The sequence below is a fragment of the Puma concolor genome, chromosome D4 (assembly GCF_028749965.1).
Source record: "Puma concolor isolate L17-30 chromosome D4, mPumCon1.1.hap2, whole genome shotgun sequence".
Taxonomy (NCBI): domain Eukaryota; kingdom Metazoa; phylum Chordata; class Mammalia; order Carnivora; family Felidae; genus Puma; species Puma concolor.
Window position 1 is genome coordinate 46,914,799 of NC_141679.1, and position 18,176 is coordinate 46,932,974.

An 18,176-nucleotide genomic window follows, 5' to 3' on the forward strand; every position below is an offset into this window, starting at 1 on the left:
TAAACTAGTGCTTCTTAAACTATTTATGGTGAAGGATATTTTTCTTAACCAATTCTTTTTTGCATTCCTCCATTTTAAGTTTCTGACTTCATTTTCTTCTCTCTCTTGGTTTGTAACTTAAAGGGGACAGAGTTTATCAGGTATTGACTTAATTTATTGTTTCTCTTGTTTTTCCCTTTCCCAAGTATAGGCATCAAGAGCAATAAATCTCCTCTAAGTACTACATTGGCAGCATCCCTGTAGACTCTCGTAATTTTTTCTGTTGCATCTTAAATGTCTCCCCAATCAAAAGTTTATTTAAGAAGAATTTACTCTCCTAAATGCAATAAGAAAAAGAGCTGAAAAAGAGGTACAACTAGAGGAAGGAAATGGCATACGATAAAATGATCAGTTGTTGATATTATGATATTACACCCAAGATAATCAAATGAAAATCAGTCAACACTTAAAGTGAAGAGATGTAAAATAAATATTACCAAAATGATTCCTTTCTTCCTTTATACTAAGAATTAGAAAACAAAACAGTAGGCAGACCCCATACACGATAACAACTATAAAAATAAATCATCCTAAAATTAGTTTACCAATAAATATGCAGAAAGTATATGAAAACTACAAAATTTACTACGAGTTATAAAAAGACAATGGGGCACCTGGGTGGCTTAGTTGTTAAGCTTCCTACTTCAGCTCGGGTCATGATCTCACAGCTTGTGAGTTTGAGCCCCACGTTGGGCTCTGTGCTGACAGCTCAGAGCCTGGAGCTTGCTTTGGATTCTGTGTGGAGACACAGACACTCTCTCTGCCCCTTCCCTGCTTGTGCTCTGTTTCTCTCTCTCAAAAATAAATAAACATAAAAAAAATAAAAATGAAAAGACAAGAAAATAAGTAGACATATCATGCTCATGCGTGAAAAGACTCAATGTAGTAAAGATGTGTATCTTTTCCTGTTAGTTTATATGCTTAGTGTAATGTCAGTCAGAATCTCAATGGAACAGTTTGGAAAATATGCCCAAATGATTCTGAAACTCATCTGGGGAAATAAATGGCAATAATTTGTCCTACTTCTCTTCCTGGTGGGGGTGGAGGTCTGGGCTGGGTGAGGAGTGGAGATGGGAGGAAGGTGAGGTGGTGGTCTAGGTGTAGAGGACCAGCCATCACGGGGGTTGTCTTGAGGCCCACTTGAAAAATGGACAAGGGCAACTCCTGGACAAGATTTTGGGCACTTCCCACTGAGAAATGAGTGCATTTTGGTCATTCAACAAATATTCCTTGAACATCAGGCGTGATTCTAGGAACCAGGGATGGAGCAGTGGGCAAAACAAAGTCCCGCCCTTGGGAAAACTTAGGTTTTATTTGGACAAGGGTGACAGTCGACTTGGGTTTCGCTGGATGGTTCTTCAGCCTTATGAGGGAGACCTGGAAACACCTACCAAGATCCCAATGGACTAAATTAAAGATTCTTGAACTGTTTGTCTTGAAGAACCGGTTGTTTTTATTTCCAATCCATGGCAGACATACTTTTGGACATATAGAATCTTTTGCTTGGATGATATGGGACTACTAAAGGTTTCTACACACTCTCAATTTTTGTCTTTATCTCACCCAGAGGCCCTTGGGCAACACTGAGTAGCACTGAAATAAAAGACCTCAGAAGATGTCTTGTGGATAGGCTTTCCTAAAGACAAGCCAGTTTCTAATGCAACTTGGCTATGGCAGTCCATTTTCCTTCATTCCATTGGCATTTCCCAGTTGTTCCCCTTCATTCACACAAGAGTACTCAGATTTATAAAAGTTACAGTCCCTCTACCCTTCAAACCTGGTCACCATGGCAGGGGCATGAAAGATGCCAAAGGTGGAAAGTCAGCCTGGGAAACGAATGGGAGTCCAGGCTCTGAACTGGATGGTCTCGGGTTCAAATTTTGGACATTTGCCTGCTAGCTCTGCACCCATAGATATTTTGAATGAGTTACGGAGTCTACTGGGAGAGAATATGGATAATCTTCTAAATGAGAGAAAGGCAAAAACAGGGGATGGTCAAAACATATGTTTCTCTCCTTTGTATAATGAGAAATATTAGGTGTTTTCATTTCTGAAGGTCTGAAAATTAATAAATGGTCTAATTTCCCATCTTAAATTCTAATTCAGTTTTTCCTAATACCCAGGTCCCTCAGGCTCTCAGGCATGCTCAGGGCCTCAGGCAAATTACGTCAGAGGAAATTGCTGTTCACTTCAAGGAAAGTTTCAGATCTTTCTGAGAAACAGCTTTCCTGTTAAGGACACAATAATGATATATGGTGGTGATACCATTGCAATGTATAAATGTATCAAATTAACACACTGTGCACCTTAAACTAACCTATGTCAATTATACCTCAATTAAAAAATTATATACACGTTTTAGGGTTGTTGAGAGTATTAGATTAATCAATGTTTGTAGAGCCCCTAACCCAGAGCCAGGAGTATTTGAAGCACTTGATAAACATTAGCTGTTATCTTAGAAACAAGAGTTGAAAAAGCAGTTACTGGTTTGCATGTATGATTTACTTTTACATCTAGAGTTTCTAAATTCAGGATTCCCCTATGCACTTCCCAAAAAGTATTTCCTTAATTCCTTTTCCCTTCTGATTCTCATACAAAAAGTAAAGGCGAACCGGTATAGGATTGTTTCTTTGGGGTTTAGTCAACATTTAAGTTTTGAATTAGCCTCTGTGGACCCCACTTTCTCTTTCCCTTATGGCTTGCACTTAGAATTTAGTTACAGGTCCTCTTAGGCTTTAAGGAGATAAAGAAGACATGTCCCTGAAAGGCAACCTGGGGCCACTGAGGTGCTTGACAGGAGGAATGCGTTGAGGAGCCAGAGAGCCAGCTTCTGTAAGCAAACAGGGTGCCCTTTCATAGGCGTCTCAGCTCTTTCTGGACCCAAATAAGGTCATTTCAGTTTTCCTCTCCAGGCAGAAGCAAGCCCAGTCTGTGGCCATTCATCACTTCGTTTGGAAATTGTTTTGGACTCTCAGATACAACTATGTCTGAAATCAAGATTAAGGCTTATGAATCTTTGGCGAATAAGATGGAAGCGAGTGCTGAAAATTCCCCGACCTACCTTGAAAGGTTAACCTGGGGAGAGATTGTTTTCTGGGTTAGGTTGATCTTTCCAGGTGTTTTGCGGAAGCCTAGGGAGCCAGTCGGCGAGTGTGAGTCATCTGGCTGCGGTTAGATTAGAAATTCCTACAACATGATATAGGAGTCCAGCAGTTGAAGCAGGGAAAGTGAAGGGAAGCGGACCTCTAGGCTTTTGTCACTACCCCCATCCCTTGGTGGCCCATTTTCCTGCTTAAGTTTTGGGCAGGTGCATGCAAATAGAGGCACCTGTTTTCTAAATCTTTTCTTTCTCCTTTCCTTTTCTGGTCTCTTTCCCCCCACCCTCCCCTCCCTTTCCTGACTCTTTAAAGCCAGGGCAAGGACTTATTTCTGTTGAATGTGTCAAAGATCATAATCAGAAGATTGATTCTGTGTGTGCATAAAAATGGTTAAAAGAGGGAGAAAATGGAAGAGGAGAGACAAAAGAGGGGAGATGGGGAAAAAGACTGGAAAGGAGAAGGGGCCTGCGGGAAGGTGAAGAGGAAAGGGGACGCCGAGCCCGGAGAGCCCAAGGTGAGAAGTCTGTGTTTGTAGCTTTGCCAACTTGGGACACACTTTGCCAAATCATGCTTTTCTGTTTGCCCATACCATAACTAAAGAAAACAAGGCACTTGCACCTGCTGTTTCAGGAAAAGGCAATGGCTGCAATTCACCTCATTTAAATTTTAAGATGTTTAAATGTTAGAAACGTGCCAGAGCACTGTTCTCTATGTTTACATTTGCTCAGTAGGAAATTGCCAGGGCTCAGGGGTGCCCAGGGGTTCTGTCCCATGCAGCGCCCTGCAGAGAGCCAGGCAGTTTGGGCGAGAACACTGTTTGCCCATTCCAGGCCTCCGTGGCCTGTCTTCCCTAGGCAGGGTGATACAGACCCTAATTGAAAATGAAAAGGAGCAGCTTAAATGCCGCTTTCTTGACAGAACTCCCTTTCATTTACAGAGGTCGTTTGTTCCCGTTGAACTACTCAGTACCACCCTATCCCTAAGAGCCCAGGAGTCAAAGAACCTGGACACATAAGTCAAGTTAGTTCTCAAAAGTGAATATAACACTGTAGGTTAACGCCACTGGAATTAAAAAAAAAAAAAACCAAAGGGCCCAAGTACTTTGTCTCTCATTATTTTTACTCGGGGGACACCTAGCGGCGGTTTCCTGGCTGTGTTCTTCAAAGGCAAATTGAAAGAAACCAGGAAGGATGTAGTGCTGGTGGGGAGGGACCCAGTTGTCTCAAAGCTGGCACCCTGGCAGCCAGGAGTTGCCTTCAGCCTCAAGACAGATCTGCCATGGCCCTGGGTGACCGACGGGCCCTTGCTGAGTCTGCAGCCAAGTTCCCTCTCCCAACTTCCACACTTGCCAACTGAAATTCCCCTTGACCTAATTGTCTCACAAGTGGTCCTTAATGAGTTCATTGTTTATTTGACGCCAATGACCTCTTTTTAAGGCTACAGAATGGCCACAATCTGGTCATTTCATCAACTAATAAACAGTTGTTGATGGTCTGCTAAGTTTAGGCAGGCATTTCGAGGGGGTTACAAAGACGAGATAAAGATCTGCATGAAAGGGTTTTTTTCTCCCCCTCTTAACCTCTGGTGGCAAAGTGTGCCTTCCCAGCTGTGTCTTTAGAGCCAATGACCTAATCTCTCTGACTTGTCTTTCCCTCATTTGTAAAATGGAGGTGAGTGTGCTTAGTTCCTAAGGTGGTTGTGAAGATTACGTAAAAAGTCGAGGCAGCTCACATAGTCCCTAGTATCTGGTTGATACTAAATAATTGTTAAGCCCCTCCCCTCTCTCTTTACCTAATCCCAGTTGATCCCTAGAAGTTAAACACGTCTCCCTGTGAGGGTTCTCACTTGAAATTCACATCAGGCTCGCCCCAGATTTGTCTTGTAAGTCTGTTCTGTGCAATCAAGGTAAATCAACATGAAGTTAGATCTGTAGAGCCAGTTTTCCCATTAGGATACTAGCATCAAACCCGGATGTTTTAATAGTAAATTCCCAGGCAGTTGTGGTTCGGGATCCAGTCTTTGCCAGGAAGGCTAATGATACCTTTTTTTTTTTTTGCATACGGCTTAAGTTTAGACTAGATGGTTTCCCTGACCTTCACTGCATTTACTATAAACTTCAAACATTTTAATATGACCTTCTGGGAGCCACATAGCTAGTCTCTACCCACTTCTCCAGCTTCATCTTGCACCACTCTTGGCCCCCGCTTATCGTGTTCCTACTCATTAATTTTTAAAACTCTTCCATGAACCAACGGAGCTCTTCTTAAATTTTCCTTGTGAAATTAGAGCACGTGTGTTCTTCCTTTTGGACCCCTTGTTCTCCTACTTTTCATCTGGCTAACTCCCTCCTACTCACTCTTAGGGTTCCACACAATCTGGCTTTGCCAGAGAGTTCTTTCCTGACCCTAATTTCCATTTGCTCTTTTCCCTTATTCTCTCTCCTTATACTACTTCTCAACGCCTACCATAATTTCTAGCTATGTGTTTGTGTTTGTATTTGTTTATTGTCTATGTCCCCTAGAAATGTATGCTCGGTGGAAAGAAGAATATGCCTGTTTTGGTGGTTTGTTTGCTTCCTGTACCTAGCAAGGTGTCTGGTTCACGCAGGGTGCTCATTATTGAATGACCAAAACCAGTCCTGCTAATAAAAAAAGGTCCTGGATCATTTCCACACACTAACACACCCAACGTTTCCCTTGACCAAGCTTTTGTTTTGTTCAGCAGCCTTCTGGGGAATCCCCTTTGCCTCAGAGATTATTTCTGGCTGCTGAGAGTTTCAAATGAACAAAAATTGGCCCCCAAGAAGAATCTTTATCTTTCTATCATTCAGAAAATAATTTTTCCCTCCTTAAAACAAGCATTTCAATTGATGTTTCTTATACATCATTTGTGCAGACTTACATTAGTTCAAATTCCGTTGAGACAAATTTATATCACAAGAGAGCTTTGTGTAATGAAAACATCTTTCATTCCCTCAGTTTGTGGGTTGAGAACTAATCCCAAAATACAAGTCTGTTCTTTAGTCAGTAGCTAACACACAAATCCATAGTCCTTGCCCTGCATGTGACTAAGCCTTACCTACTAGTGAACTATTATGGGAGGTATTAAGGTATTTCTATAGTTGATATTCACCTTAAGACTTTCTCACATTATAGTTAAAATATGAATCCTTTTGTCTTGCTTTGTCTTCCCAGAAAGCAGAGCTTGAAACAAAGACTTGTGTGTAAGTCATTTATTTAGGAAGTAATTCCAAGAGTGAGAAAGCAGGAGAGTGAGACAGGGAAGGTGGGAAATCCCATATGAGGGTGTGTTATTGAAATTGTTACTATGATCAGTGGGGGCCTAGATTCCCCTGAGGCCTCTTGAAAACCTTGGAAGTTCAGATTAGGCAACCTCCAGGTCCAGTAGACCTTTTCAAGGCTTTTATCAGAATTTGTCTTCCAGGTTATCTGGCTATTTCATTCAACTCTCATTTCTGTGCTGTTTCTACTTTCTGGATTGCCTCTACCCTTTTTTTAAACTGGGTTAATTCCTGGCTACTATATCTTGTAAACTATTTTATTTTATTTTTATCTTATCTATTTCCTTTCCTTTCCTTTCCTTTCCATTCCTTTTCAATTCCTTTTTATTATATTATATTATATTATATTATATTATATTATATTATATTATATTATATTATTATATTTGAGAGAGTGTGAGTTGGGGCAGAGGGAGAGAGAGAGAGAGAGAGAGAGAGAGAGAATCCCAAGCAGCCTCCACACTCAGCACAGAGCTCCATCCCACAACCCTGGGATCCTGACCTGAGCTGTAATCAAGAGTCTGATGCTCAACTGACTGAACCACCCATGTGCCCTGATATCTTGTAAACTTCTAATTTCCACTTGTCCTTTAAGATTTAGCTTAGCGGTTCTCCAGATGACCTCTCTCCCTTCCCACCCCCGTCTTCATTGCACTCCCAGATCTCCTTGTGCATGACTATTTTAACATTTACTACACTGTATTGTCAATGTAAGTTATTTCCCTCTCCCCCAACCATATTTCTCAAAGGAACATAGCCTGTTTTTCATTAGCATTCATTGCCTTAACACAATACATGTTCAATAAAATGAATGTGTTTTATTTTTTCAACTGGACAACAAACTCCTCAAGGTTAGATAGTAAGTCTTACTCGGCCCTGTACTTTAGTCTAGCATAATGTCTTTCATAGTACATGCTTTAAAAATGTTTGTGTCATGCTGAGGGAAAACCCCTAAAATCTCCTTTGGTCTCTGTAAGAAAATGGGGCTATAAAAATATCTCTGACTCAAGTTGTTGAGCACCTACAGATTGCATTTCTATTTCAGAAACTCTGGCTATGAAAACATCAATGACTCAAGTTGCTTGGTGTCTGCAGACAGCATTTCTTTTGTAAATTTTAAACCCAAATAGTGACTCAGGCTGTTTCAATAGAAGTGAGAAATGAGAAACCATGTAGATAATGCACTAGATGAGTCAAATTAAATTTAGAATAAGAAACCAATATTAAAAAAAAACACTTTAATGTTTATTTTTGAGAGAGACAGAGAGAGACTGAGTGTGAGCAGGGGAGGGGCAGAGAGAGAAGAAGACACAGAATCTGAAGCAGGCTCCAAGCTCTGAGCTGTCAGCACAGAGCCTGATATGGGGCTCAAACCTGCGAACCACGAGATCATGACCTGAGCTGAAGTTGGAGGGTTAACTGACTGAGCCACCCAGGTGCCCCAAGAAACCAATTTTGAAATCCCACTTAGTCATTGCTTGCCTGAGATTTTTTTCTTACAGCATGCAGGTTGCCCACAAAACAAATGATGTGGGTTTGGTGAACCTAAGACAGTGACCTTGTATATTGTAAAATGGAGCGAGTACATTACATTACACTGACTTTTGAATTGATTATGTTACAATGACTTTTATAAGGTTTATTTCACATAGTCCTTCTTAACACTTATTTCCCTTTTCCTCTTTCTATTTTTATAGCCTAGCTTTGGAGGGATCTGAAATGCTTTTATGATACAAACCTATATTACTACTGGTGGGAAGGTAATATATCAAAATTTGGGGGGTCAAACACAAACATTTTTGTGTAAAAATTATTATTCTCTGGAATTTTGACCTGTGCTTTCTCTTTCCTTCCAAGTTTGACTTTTTACTCTCACATAAGTCTGACTTTTGGTCCTTATAGGAAAAATAGTTGTGCATGGTTTAGAGATAATTTGAATTCTTTTAACCGGGGAGACAACTTTATATTCTATAATAAAGTTGAAGCTCATAAAGCAATCCCCAGGAGAAGTAACACGTGAACTTCATTGCACAGGGAGCTGTAAGGGACTGTGTGCATATTTGATAGTGGAGGACGGTTCTGATCTTGTGGATATTAGTTGTTTGAAGATGGTGAAGATAAGCTCTTAAACTCCAGCCAAAATCGTGACAGCCAATAAATAATAAATAAAAGGAGAAGTTCTCAAGAAATAAATAGATTTCTTTGTCTTTTGTTGAGGAGTAATTCAAATTAACAATCCTTTCAAAAGTCAAATGTTTCTGGGAGGATTAAGTGTTGGGCTGTGTGTGTGTGTGTGTATGTGTGTGTACGTGCACCAGCATGTTTCGATGCGTACTGCTGGGAGAGAACTATAACTCCTCTTTATCTTAATGCCAGTTGACTTAAACACAGATACATATGCATGAATGCATGCGCGTATCTGTTTTATTATCTAGCCAAATTCAGCCATTTTGCAGGAATAGCCCTTTTAGGCAAGGTCTGGGTGGGGAGGAGGAGACAGAATTTTGGGGCATGGAACACCTCAAGAGGAAGGCGTGCCTGGTTGCCTTCATGCTGAGGGCTTTCAGAAAGCTTAAGGATATGTACGTGAACCCTTATGTACAAGGCGTGATCGAATCCCAGCCACTTGCCAGCTGTGTGACTTGGGTAAATTGTGTAATCTTCCTAGGGCTTGGAGTGTTTTCTCATTTGTAAGATGTGAATCATAATAGAAAAATCACATAGGACTGTCGTGCTAATTAGATGAGATTAATGGAAGATGCTTAGGTCATAAGCACTCAGTAAATACTAGTCCCAGCCCTCCTCCCTGTCTTCCTCCTCTTTGTTTGTCCTCTTCCTTGTCTCCTTTTACTTCATTTCCTCCTTGATCCCCTGGTGGGTGGAATACAAGAATGCACCAGGAAATGCAAGACACCAGAAAAGAGGGCAGACAAGCATCACAGATAATTCCAGTGAGTCGTAGTCTTTCTCTCTCTGTCCCCCCTGTCCGTCCTCTGTCCTGACGTGGAGGAGGCTGCAGGGACCACAGAGTTCTCTAGTCTGAGACTCTTAGCCCCATGTAGCCATGAGCCGTTGGTTACTGTAAGGGCTGTGGAAAGGTGCTGGCGGCACGTCACCTACGGGGATGAAAAGGTGAAAATGATCACCTCTGAGGCACCTGGTTCTCTAGACGACCCCTTTGTGCCCTTGCCCGAGGGAAATAGACCTGGTTGTGAGCATCCCTGGGCTCGCTCTACTCCGGAACCTGTGTGCGGAGGGAAAGAGGAGAGGGAGAGAGGAGTCTCAGCTCCCGTTTGTTCACAGCATAAGCATTCATGCATCCTGTGCGGACTGTCTCGCTTTCTGGTCCATGAGCGCCGACACTCCAGCCAAAACAGTTACAGCCGATAGCTGGTGAGCACTCACGCCGCGCAGGTGCCCTTACAAGCACATTCTCATAACCTCCTGATGTGGGAGACGCTATTATTACCCCAGTCTGACAAAGGTGAAACCAAGGCACACAGAATTAAAAGAAGCAGAATCAAGATGAAACCAGACCATTCTGGCTTCAGAGCCTCCTTCTTAACCACTGGCCCCTCAGGGCCTCTGCTGTACTCAACTCCTCTTGGCCTTCGCATCTGTGCTTATGAGCCGTTTCAAGGCTGTGGTTTCTGTAAGGCAGGCCTTTTCCCTTGATTCTTCACTTGGATGCTTCCTGCTATTCTTAAAAGTTAATTCAGGCAATAAATACTTATTACACTCTATTGTATTTAATCACTTATTTCTCTCCTCCAGCAGACCGTGAGGTCTTGTTTCCTGTCCCTAGCCAATTGCACAGGGCATGGTACAAAGGAGGTGCTGAATAAGGTCTGTAGATCCAAAGAATGAATTGTGTACTGGGTTGAATTTTTTTTTTTTTTTTCAGGATATGAGTGTGTAGACATATCCAGCTACATAGGGTTGTCATAAACCTTGAGGATCCCAATGAGCTGAAACACTTCACAGCTTCTATTTATGGTGAAGAGGCTAACAATTCCCCAGGTGGTAGCTTGCTTTTTCTAAGGAAAAGAAGGAACCGGCAGCTTTAGGCAATGATTTCCAAGTCGTGTTTACGGTGTGAATTTTGATTGGCTGGCACTAGGTGGCGCTAAGGAGCCTCGCAGGGAAGCTCGGACATGAACTACAACGCCTCAGACTGTGCTGTAAATAATTTGAAAGATTGTTATTTTTTAAGATTTGTAAGTGGGTGCATTATTTGAGCCAGACATTTATTCTCCAATTCATTTTGTCCACTGGTTGTCTTATTTTTCAAATGGGAAGATCTGATACTTTATTTCTTCAAGTTTCCCAGTAACTTAGTTTTCAAAATTCAGGTCAAGGCTCTATTTGTGTAATTCAGACTCAACATCTCTGATCTTTCTCTGCCTCAACCCCCAACCCCACCTTTTTTTTAGTATAGTGTGGTTGCAGACGCCAAAGTTCTGGCTTTTTTTTTTTTAAGGCTCTGGACTAAGGAGCTTTCTTTCCTTTTGTTTTTCTTCCCCCCCCCCCTTCCCTCCCCACTCTCCTTCCCGCTCCCTCCTCCTCCACCTCCTCCTCTTTCTTTTAGCATTTTTGTAGGTCAAAACAGTGAATGCCCGCAATTTCAGTTGGTTCAACCTAATAGTTCTGACTCTGCCTTTGACTTGCCTTATGACCTTGGTAATTCACCTATTCCCTTTAGGCCTTACTGTTTTCATCTGTTAAATGGCAGGAATGGGCATTTCAAGTCATATTGACTTGAAAGGCCATTTTCATTTTGATGTTTCATAATTTTGACCCCTAAAATCTCCTGTTCTGTGTCATCAACTGGTTCTTTATGTCTTTGCCTAGCGTGTGTTCTGGACTTTTATTAGCTGTTGGTTAATTGTGGACTTTTAGACATTTATTAATTATGGAGACAGGAGACCTAAAGTGTGCCCTGTTTATTGCCCCGAGTTTATTGTTACTTTCCTGGAATAAGTTCTTTACAGGGTGCAAAGTCTTGGTTAAACCTCTTTAGTCCAATTAAAGGAATACAATAATAGAAACTTATGTTTCATTATAGTATCAATCTAATTTCTCCCTTTATAATTAGTTTAGTGAGGCAGCTTATGTGGCATCTAATTACTTCTGTGATGATCTCCTTGCAGAAAATTTTACTCTGGAAATTTTAATCTTTCTAGTAAGATTATTACACAGGAAAGTTGAACCAAACCTCAATTTTTTATAGCATCATTCATCCTGAGTGGGATGCTGAACCACATCAGTTCTGAGAGCTTTCCATAATTCTAATCCAATTAATAGATTTTTATAGCATTTCTCTATGATACTAAATTGGTAAAAACCAGAAGATGAGTCTCCAATTGTTAACTTGTAGGTGTTTGTAAATGAGAATAATACCACCTGCTAGAACAATAATTCCCCCAATTAACTTTCTTGACCCATAAATCCTGAGAAAACTCCTTAAAAAAATAATGTGATGGTTAAATACCTTAGGAAACACTGCATAATATATATGGAGTTTCATAGTGAATAAGATGTTAAAGCTTCTGAGAATACCAGCAGTACTCATTCTTATTTGGCTTTTAACTACCATTCCCAAATTTCTGTGACTCTTTTTTCCCGTAATATTGTGCAAAGCTTGGGATCCATGGAACATATCGTATGCTTATTTTCTCTTATTAAAATTTTCCCCAAGGCAGGTGTTTATATTAACTTTCTATTACAGCCAGTATTTAACTTTAGGACCAAGAAAGAATATGCAGAATTTAACTACTCTTTGACTTTATTTACTTAGCAGTAAATAAAAGTGAAATTATCACTGGAAATTGTATTTTGGAATTGTAGTTTCTTCTATTTTGAGGGAGAGTTTTATGTCCAAAATTCTTGCTACTAGTAGACCAGATAGATTTGTCTTCTACTCTAAACATGATGGAGGAAGCACACTATTCTGGGCCAAAGCCATTAAATAACTAATCCATGTTTTCCATTTCCCTGATGCAAAAACCTTGTTGCCTGTATCTCATGGAAATGGTTCTTATTGTCACCTAATATTTCTGAATATAAATCCTGATTCTGTGCTGTGTGCCTTTTCTCAAGTTAACTAACCTCTCTGTGCCTCATTTCCCTCATCTGTAAAAGGATATAATTTTAGTATCTATGTTTTGAGGTTGTTGCAAGGACAGGTAAATGAATGCACAAAAGCACTTGGAGGTCTGCCTAGAAGGCCTTCCATGATGTGAGCTCTTACAGTTAATGCTTGTGATGCTATGTTTAGCATAGCACCCCTGTTAGCCTATGTTTAGGTGGTGATGGAGATGATGTGTCAACCTCTCCTCACACTTTCAAGAAGTAGGTGAGTCCTAGGCTCTGTATAATCAAGGCAAGGATTTCTGGATCATATTTTTTTCTTTGATCAAAATTTTATTTTGCCTTCTCTTCCGTATTTTTTAAAGTTTTATTTAATTAATTTGAGAGAGAGAGAGAGAGAGAGAGAGAGAGAGAGAGAGAGACAGCAAGTATGAGCAGAGGAGGGGCAGAGAGAGAGAGAAGGAGAGAGAGAATCCCAAGCCCTGATGCAGGGCTAGATCACATGAACCGTGAGAACATGACCTGAACCGAAATCAAGAGTCAGACGCTTAACCAACTGAGCCCCCCAGGTGCCCCTTCTCTTCTATATTTTTAAGATAAATTGTTTATTCATTTATTCGTCCCATATAAATATGAAATGAGTGGCTGCTGTTTCCTAGGCACTTGTGCTAATTATTGTAGATACAGTGTTGATCTAATTACTTACGGTCTCCCTCCTTGTGGGCTTCAGAACTCTAGAAGCACAAACAAGGAGCACCTGGGTACCATGAGAAGAGAAGTGAGGGGGCAAACAGGAGTTGTCCAACTTGGGCAGGGAGCTTATGGGACTTTTTGTGGAGGATGTGACATCCAAGTTGAAATCTTAAAGGTTAATCCGAGAGAGCCATCTGGTAGGTGACAGGAACAACTTATGTGATGGTGACAGGGAGGAAGCCATATTCAGAGAACTGATAGATATTCCACAGGGCAGAAGGACAGAATGAAAGGTTGGGAAGGTGTGTGCTGAGTGATGAGGCTAGGTGTAGTTCTTTCACATTAATTAGGGCTATTGTGAACTCTATAGTAGAGTGATAATCCGATCAATTGTTTCCTATCATAGCTGGTAAGAGATTGTCATCAGAAAACCTTCCAGATGACAGGACGTACTTTTTTCAAGGTACCAATTTTTGATATAGTGTTTCATAATCATGCTGCTGCCTGACATCTATAATGTCAGGGGTTGGTTTGGAGCCAGTGTACATAAATCAGTAACTTTGAGGCTCGCTTACTGGGGTTCAGCAAAGCTGGCCACAGGATGAAGTCATTCGTGGTGGTGAGCTAAGAGAAAGCAGCTGGCCCAAGCTTAGCTCTGTGCCTAGAATGAGGAAATGGCAAAAGCCCTCAGACGATGTTGCTGTGAAGGGAATTGAAGGGAATCAGAAAGATTTGATCTCCCAGATGCCTTCATGCTGAGAGAGGCTTTAGGGTATCACAAAATCACACATGGGCTCCGTTGGTATTTTCACTAAAGAGATAATTTTCGTTCTTATTAACCTGAGACAGGAGTTGAAAATTGCTTCGGAGTCTGACTCGTTGCCTGTTTTTATTACTTTTTAATGTTTTATTTTCTCTATGCCCAACTTGGGGCTCAAGCCACGACCCTGAGACCAATAGTCACATGCTCTACCAACTGAGCTGGCCAGGCATGCCTGTTAGCCTGTTTTTAAAAACAAACACACTGACCCTGAGTTTAGTCACTTGCAGCAGATGGCCTCACCCCACTTCCTGGTATTGTAACCGTTATGAAAGATCAATTCATAACGAAACCTATTTCTCTTGACCATCGTGTATGATCATGCCTGGGGGGAATATAGTCACAATGAAAGTAACTGCTTTTCTCTCTTTTTCCACAACTGAATTGTAGATACTCTTCTCTCTTATGTTGGTATATTACTTTGAAATGGTCTTGCTTGGATCATCAAACTTAACTCCTTGCAGAAAATTCTGCTGTAGCACTACAGACCCTTTCAGTAGCGAGTCTTTACTTGTTACTATTAAAACATGGGACTGACATTTCCTGAATGTGTCCTGCAAAACATCTGCTAATAATTATAAGCTCCTGGCAATGACTCTCCATTCTCATGGTGCTGTGACCTCCCTCTCTAGGTGTCTCTTTCCTAATTTCTTCTGCATTCTTTTTATCGTGCAGTGATGATGTGAAAGGTTTTATCCCATTTTGGGTTTTGGAAGGAAGACGGCCTTTCTAATTGAGCCTAAGTTGAAAGGATCACCTCATTGCAACACTCCCAGTTTATTTCCATTAAATGAAACTTCTGGCTGCCATAGCTCTGAATGGTATTGAAGCTCCTAAGTCCATTCATCTTTTCAATAAACACTTAACGAGCACTTTCTGTTTGCTAGGCATGGTTATGGCACTTGGCATATATCTGTGGACAAAACTGACAATGATACCTGTTCTCCTACAGCTTATTTTCTAAATAAGAGGACAAGAAAATGCACACTAAATGCAATAAATCTAAAAAGTTCTACTTTAAAGGTCTAGAAGAAGGGTACATGCAAGTATATTCTAAATTTGAAAATACAGTCTTTATATTGAGAGGTTAAAATGGAATTCACAAAATTATATAAAATATTTCAGTCCTTGAATCTGCCTAGGAATGGGCTTCCATATGCAAATTCCCTTGATTGTCTTAAACTATCTCAGTTTGTCCAAATCAGGATCCAAACAAGCCCCTTGCTGATTTGGTTATTTCACTGAAGTCTTTTGCCAATTTCCTTTACTCTGGAATAATGCCTTTTCCTCACTCCCTTTTTTCTGTGGTTTGGTTTCAGTTGTCCTGTAGATGACTTCGCTGGCTAGAGCAGACGCCCCTAGTGCTTTGAATGCTTTCCTTTGGCACTCACTGTTCCCAAGTGACTTGACACAATGGCTTCCAAGAAAAGGCAACTGTGACTCTTCGGGCTTTCTGGCCTCTCTCCACCACCAGCTATGCATGAGCTAATAATGCCACTCCCTCTTCCCCCAGCAGTCTTCAACCAAATGATTGAGGAAAGTAGATAAATGATTCAACTTCTTAACCTTTGGGATAACTCGGAGATACAATCTACTCTTTTGAACTTCCGTAGTCGGACTGAACCCCAGTTACTTGCAGCCATTACCTGCTCAATAATACTCCAGTTGGTGGCTTCCTTTCTTTCTCTGGCTTGTTTTGCTTCCTCATTTCTCTGGCAACGATATCCCACAAATAAACCATAAGCCTGTCTCAAGGTCTGCTTTGGGGAGAACCAGCCTATGGTAGCCACAATCTAAATTTGGTTAAATAGTTCTTGTTATATCACTTAATCTACTATTAATCTATTTCTATAAATTAGAAGTTAGAACTAAAGTTGTTTCTTTGGTTTCTTTTTTGTTTTTTGTTTTTTTTTTGGATTCAGTGGTTTTTTGGGGGGAGGGAGGAAGGTCAAGGATTCTTCGTAGACAGTGCTGAGTACATCATATCACATCACATCAAGAGTCAAATTATCTTTAGTAATCAGTAAATTGAGATGACGAAGGTGTGTTATTCTCATCAAACGTAATGCCTAATGGTTTTAAGATCCATTGGTGACCATTGCCTGAATCCGTTATTTCATTAGGGATTGTAAAATGATGGTTTTCTTAATTCTATTATCTGGAGAAGAAAGCCCCAGGCAGAGAGAGCAGTATGTGCAAGGACAGAGACGTGAGGCCAAGTATATTATGATTAGGGAAATAAAGTATGCTTAGTTTGCAAGGTGCATTGGGAATCAGTGGGAGATGGATCTAAAAAGGTAGGTAAGACTTTTTTTTTTATATAATGTTAAGGACTTAAGATCTTGTACTAAAATTAATTGATTGACACTGAGAGATTTTAAATGTGTCCATTAGCACGAACATATTTTTTTGGAGTGATCACTGTTAATATTGTGAAACATAGATTGGTGATTGGTGAGAGTAGCTAAGAAGATGTTGCCATGGTCAGAGGTAGTGGGGAGGGGAAAGATAAGTTATATACTTAAGACCGTAGACTCAGTGGGGCTGACTGACTGATTAAATTTGGGGCAAGGGAGAGGAGGATCCTTTCCTGCTGGGACAAATGGTTTGATAATTGTGTCCTTCATAAAGATACGGAATGTGGCAAGAGTAGAAAATCTGATGAAGCAAATAACTGAGTTTGGCTCTGGACGTATCAGGGGATTATGGTACACACAGATGTAAGTGTCCAACTGGGCGATAGCTGCCATTTGTGTAGGAATTCAGGAGGAAGGTTAGAGGTGGAGATAAAGATTCAGTAGTCATCAAAAGATAGTTAATGGTTGAAACCATTAGAACAGATAAGATCATTTAGTAAAGTGTGTGGAGAAGGGAAGAAATGAATTGAAAGAAGGCAGTTCAGGGTATATTCCTGAGCAGTGACACAAACGTTTAAAAGAGTAAGGCAAGAATTTGAGAGTAGAGAGAGAATCTCAAAGAAGTCTCAAAGGTTTCAGATGTTCACAATATGGTGATAACAGGAGTCAGATGTTGGAAATGTTAGGAAGGTTTGCATGAGATGTTGCAGAGAGACCAGGCACGAGAGGACTGAAAAGCTCCCAGTGAATTTTTTATAGAGTTAGCTCATTATATTAGTAAGGATAGTTCTGATGGTGTGGTGATAATGGAAGCCCTGATACAGTGAGTTGAAGGGTGAATGAGATGTGACGACATAGAAACAATGGATGCTACCTACTCACAAGAAAGTTTGGGTGAAGATTTGGGAAAGCTTTCATTCTCCCCTCCTCCTTTCTTGCCTTTCTTCCCTTTCCTCACTCCCTCCCTCCTTCCTCTCCTCTCCTCTCCGCTCCTCTTCTGTCTTTCTTTTCTCTTCTTCCTTTTCCCCTTCTCCCCTTTCTCCTTATTCTTCTTCCTCTTCTTCCTTTTCTTCTTCATCTTTGCCACTCCTCCTCCTTGTTCTCCTTTTCCTTCTCCTTCTCTCTCTCTCTCTCCTCACTCCTTCACCTCTTTCTTCCTCCCTGTCTCTCCTGACTACACTACTGACTAGTGCTGAGGGTAATAAGCCATTAGCGGCAGAAGTATCTGAATGAGAAAGTTTCCTGAGGATCCAGGATTCAGAGCACAGGTGGGAATCTGTTTCCTTCTTTGTAAAATACAGGATAGCACTAATATTACACTGTTATCATAAAAACTGAGTGGAGTTAAAAGTGGGGAGAAGGATTTTCCTACAGGATAGTCGTGTATCAATGTTAGTCATCATCACCATTGCGAGAGCAATCTGTCCCTCTAAAGACAAGCATTAAATTGGAGAGCTCCTTTTCCTTATAGTTAATCGGCAAACACTTTCTTTTTTAAAACTCCTAGGTTTGAGTTAGGGAGATGGTTTTCAGGTTCTCTGAAGTTTCATGTACAGGCAAGGAAGGAGACGCCTTAATCCAAAACGACTTCGTTTGCTGCAGTTAACTTTAGTTCATGAGTGCTTGAATAGTGTTGAGCTGAGGCAATGCAGACAGCTTTATTAATCAGAATCTTTATTACGGTCATGCTTTCTTTGCTGGGGAAGCAAGGAGCCTATATTTTTAAAAATTCATTAAAATGTCAGTATGCATCAATCAGAGAAATCATTTCAAGAATC

General features: G+C 40.8%; 1 long non-coding RNA gene across 1 annotated transcript in view; it reads left to right on the forward strand.

Moving 5' to 3' along the window:
* LOC147574858 (uncharacterized) overlaps window positions 1–1,470 on the forward strand; it is a 153,139-nt gene extending 151,669 nt beyond the window's left edge. Inside the window, exon 17 of the long non-coding RNA XR_015243576.1 lies at window positions 186–1,470. This is a non-coding gene — a long non-coding RNA (uncharacterized LOC147574858). The remainder of the gene's footprint in view (window positions 1–185) is intronic.
* The last annotated feature ends 16,706 nt before the right edge of the window (window positions 1,471–18,176 follow it).